The 4,750-nt window shown below is 52.5% G+C and overlaps 1 long non-coding RNA gene across 1 annotated transcript; it reads right to left on the reverse strand.

The window, feature by feature from the left end:
* Positions 1-3,088: 3,088 nt before the first annotated feature.
* LOC135829370 (uncharacterized) lies at positions 3,089-4,307 on the reverse strand. The gene is made up of 2 exons (XR_010555801.1): positions 3,507-4,307; positions 3,089-3,213 (listed from the first exon to the last, which is right to left on the reverse strand). It is a non-coding gene; the product is annotated as an uncharacterized LOC135829370 (long non-coding RNA).
* Positions 4,308-4,750: the final 443 nt, after the last annotated feature.

The raw sequence follows: 4,750 nt of genomic DNA on the forward strand, positions 1-4,750 counted from the left end.
GACCGAGCTGGATGATCCCCCGACGAAGGCAGAGATGCTTGCGGCGATGCGCTCCATGAAAGTTGGAAAGTCCGGTGGGGAATCAGGTATCCTTCCCGAAATGATTATCTCGGGTGGCGAGGAGCTCCATGATCGTCTGGTTCGGCTCATGCATTTGGTGTGGGATGAGGCATCGGTTGTCGCTGAGTGGCGGGATGCCATCGTTGTTCCAATACCTAAGAAAGGCAACTTGAAAGTTTGTGATAACTGGAGGGGTATCAGCCTTTTGGATGTTGTTGGGAAGTTGTTTGCGCGGATTCTTCAGAACCGGCTGCAGACAATCTCGGAGAAGATGCTTCCCGAGTCACAGTCTGGTTTTCGCAAGGGCAGAGGGTGTGCAGACATGATCTTTGTTGCCAGGCAAATAATTGAGAAATCTTACGAACATGACTCGCCGTTGTATGCTCTCTTTGTCGATTTGCGAAAGGCATACGACTCGATCCCCCGTCCAGCGCTGTGGTGTTTGCTCCAGAAGTTTGGTGTTCCCCCAAGGATGCTCAGTATCATCAAGTCCTTGCATGAGTCGATGGAGGTGAAGGTCCGCATCGAGGGTGGTGTCACTGCTGCCATTAACGTCAACAACGGTCTGCGTCAGGGTTGTACTTTGGCACCCGTCTTATTTAACTTGTATTTCTCTGCAGTCGTTGGGTATTGGCGCTCCATGTGCCCGGACGCTGGTGTTGAGCTGCACTACCGAGTTGGCCGAAAGTTGGTTGGGGACCGCACTGCCAAGTCCCGCCTGCAACGTGATGTCATCACAGAGTCCCAGTTTGCGGACGATGCTGCAGTGTATGCCACCACTAAGCCGATTTTTGATCGGTGCACGGAATTGTTCATTTCGTGTGCGGCGCGGTGGGGCCTCACGGTCAGTCTATCGAAGACCAAATGCATGACTGTCAATTCGCCCATGAATGAGCCGGTGTCTCTTGGTGAGAGCACCATCGAGGCCGTTGACAGTTTTACGTACCTTGGCAGCGTCATCCATCGGGACGGGCAGTCTTCGCATGATGTGCAGTCCCGTCTCGCCAAGGCTTCGCGTGTGTTCGGCAGTCTCCGTGTCCCAGTGTTTGAGAATCGGTCGTTATCTCTCCGCTGTCGGCGCCGCGTGTACGTCGCCCTTGTGCTGACGACCCTCCTGTACGGAGCAGAGACGTGGACGCCGAAGGCACCGGACCTGCGCTCTCTCAACACCTTTCATCACCAGTGTGTTCGCATCATCGTTGGCGTATCCAGGCGGGACCAGTGGGACAACCGCGTCACCTCGGTTACCATGGCCCGAACCCTCGGCATTGACTGTGACGTCGCGGACATCATCCGGGAATATCGACTGCGTTGGCTTGGCCATGTTGGCCGGATGAACGACGACCGCATGCCGAAGCGAGTTTTGTTTGGGGAGCTCCCTGCAACACGCCCTCGCCATGGTCCACGCAAGCGGTGGCGTGACGTCATCGTGGATGATCTCCGCTCCATCAGCCCCCCTGTGCCTTCTGACTGCTGGTTTGATGCTGCCCAGGATCGCTCTGTCTGGAGGCGGATCGCTCATCGTCGTCCTCCCGCCCGTGCTCCTCCTGATCCTGACTCTGGCTTCCGCTGCGCATGTGGAAAGGTCTGCCGTCGTCCCGGGGACCTCAAGCGCCACGCTCCGTACTGCAAAGCTAGCGGATAGTCCCTTCGCTATCATTGGCCACGGCTGTTTCAGCCAGCGATTTTTGGCCATCTAACATGGCGGGGGGTACCCGTTGATTTTTGCAAAAAATCAAAGATTAATCATTTTTACGTTGAGATTAAGGTGAGTTGCTATCATTCTTCCGCGATTTACCGCCGCTAGCCCCACATTTTTGATACTAAATCCGCGGGAGTGGAAAGCTGACGCGCACAGCAACATTTTGGTACCAAACATTCCTTGATCGGACGAAGGAGAAGGAAGTTGCTTTCTGTTTTGGCGCAGTGGAATTATCGACTGAAATTGCTGTCAGTATATTGTTAGCTACCTTCATCACGCTCGTGGTACGTCTTCTGGAGTTATTCAGTCACCACTCGAGGTTTTCCTCGCATCCTCGGGTAGTTGTCCGTTATATTTTCGCAAGTTCTTTTGAATACGATTGTGAAATCAAAAATACGATGGGCCTTTACTTTTCTCTGTTTCCAGTGGGAGATATGCACATCTGCGACGCATCGCACGACATGGAGCACCATGCAGCGCATTTACAGCATCTATGCCGTGTTGGAGGCGCAAAATTTACTGCGTGCTCCCAACAGACGAGATATCCAGTGTCTGACTACACTGAAACGATGAAAAACGTATTCAGTATTGATGTTTGTAATGACGACCCTACCATTCACCCAACATATATCTGTGCTCTTTGCCAAAGAGTGCTGAAGAGATCACAGAGCACAGAGAAGTTCAATCCCAGTGGCGGTGGTTGTGGACAAGGGGTAACATTTAGTTAGAAAAGACATGAACCTGTGATTTGCAGAGTCTGCACCAAGTTTCAAGAAAAATCGAAGGGTGGCCGACCAAGCAAACGGATAAAAACAGCAAGCGGAGCATGCAGCAAAAATGACATCAAGCAGTAGCAGTGCATGTGCATCTAGCAATAAAAGGAAAAAGTAAATTATCGTGTCCGTTCCTGAAGGGAACTCACGACGGCCGCTAACACCCGGTAAACCCTATGCATCTAGCAATAGCATGGATATACCTGAAAGTGAGGCGCATGACATATCTGCACCTGATTATGAAGCAGAGTGCAATTTGACTATGTCAAGATTTGCCGACAGCAGTGCAGCAGCCACAGTACAATGCATGATCTGCCGCAGCATGCCGAGCAATGGTGTTCGGTCACCATGCTGTTCTAGAGTATTTTGCACGAAATGCATATGCCAAACATTAACCAACGGTGCGCAGTGTCCAGCCTGCCAACATACCCTGCGTGCTTCAGAACTGGCAAAGCCAAGCGACCTGTTCTGTCAACTGCTTGCGAACTGGTCCGTCCACTGTGGATCAAACTCGGTGGTGATCACGGCGGAGGATCTTTCAAGTTTGTCCTGCAGATCGTGAATGTGCAGCGGCCGAATTCACTCCTCAACACTATCCCGATTTGCATCTTCGAGGCACAAGACACGCCATCGAACCTTGAAACCGCGCTAGGAGTCTATCGTGACGAGGTCAGAGATCTGCAAACAACAGCAACATGGAAGAACAAGTCGTTCAAATTGTTTTTCTTTGGCGACTACGAATATCAAACGAAAGCATAATGGTTTGTCGGGGTCCAGTGGCACCCGACCATGCTTACACTGTCTATGTCAGAAGAAGAATATGGACATTCCACCAGCCCTAAACCCAGATGCCGATTCTACCAGCAGAACACTAGAAACTCTGTACAACGATTTCACTGGATTCACGAACAGTGGCTCAAATCTAAAGAATGCAAAGAACTACAACAACAGCATACGCCCAGTGATCTTACCTATTCCCGAGGAGAATGTTGTAATCCCGGCTCTTCATCTGGATCTGGGTATTTTCCCATGGATGCTGACTGCTTTTCAGGCTGAGCTCAAAGCCCTCGACATTGAGCTTGCCAGAAGAACAGCTGCTGCAGACACCGCCGTTCCTGCCGCCGTTGCTACTACAGCAGACACCGCCGCTGTTTCTGCTGCCACTGCCGTCGTTCCTGCTGCCACTGCCGCCGTTCCTGCTGCCACTGCCATCCCTGCAGCCGTCCCTGCAGTCGTTCCTGCTGCCGTCCCTGCAGCCGTCCTTGCAGCCGTTCCTGCTGCCACTGCCGTCCTTGCTGCCACTGCCGTCCCTGCAGCTGCTCCTGCAGCCACTGTCGCTCCTGCAGGCGTTCCTGCTGCCACTGTCATCCTTGCAGCCATTGCTGCTACAGCAGTAGCTGGTGATGCTGGCAGCTTTGAAAAGCTTTCGTCACTGCATGAAGCCAGCAAAACGGATGAGGAGATTTCTGCAGTTACCCAACAACTACATGTAGTGCAGCAGCAAGTCCAATACACTGTTCTCTTTTCTCAGCTTGATACCTGCTGCCACAGTGGAGAGCGTGACACAACACCTACAAGACCAGTGGAAGAATGGTGATGCACGCCGTACTGTATTGCTTGCGTGGAGACAGTCACTCACCGACCAAATGGCCGCAATAAAACAGAACAAAAAGTGTGAGGGGCCATGTTGAGCAAGCATCGAGCCAGTTTTCCAGCGCAATGGAATCGATAGGCAAGCATACCATGGAGGTGCTTTTGTGGGCAACCATGTGCACATACATGTAGCTCTTCAGCCAGCAGTGACAACTGAAATAACCCCAGCACATTTATCTGCAGTAGCTTCTCGTGCGCCGCTGCTGCTCTGCTGCTCCCAGAGGCAAATCGAATTCATGAGGATTACCAGCACCTGATGTCCCTGTATGGCGAGTGCACTGCCCTCTTCAGCCACTGCAGGCCTGTGGACGAGGCCACCATATCCAAGCTAGAAGGCTTGGTGGAGACATTTATGACTGCATGCCGAGATATCGTCGTCAGCAAAAAGCTCGGCCACATCACGCCGAAATTGCACATGTTGGAGGTGCATGTCGTGCCGTCCATCCGACGGCGAGGCGTTGGTCTTGGTCTCCTCGCAGAGCAAGGGAGTGAGAGCATTCACGCCCGCTTCAACGAGCTAAGGAGACACCACGAGGCCATCCGCAATCCCTTGGAGCGCCTC

The sequence above is a fragment of the Sycon ciliatum genome, chromosome 13, assembly GCF_964019385.1.
Source record: "Sycon ciliatum chromosome 13, ocSycCili1.1, whole genome shotgun sequence".
Lineage (NCBI taxonomy): Eukaryota > Metazoa > Porifera > Calcarea > Leucosolenida > Sycettidae > Sycon > Sycon ciliatum.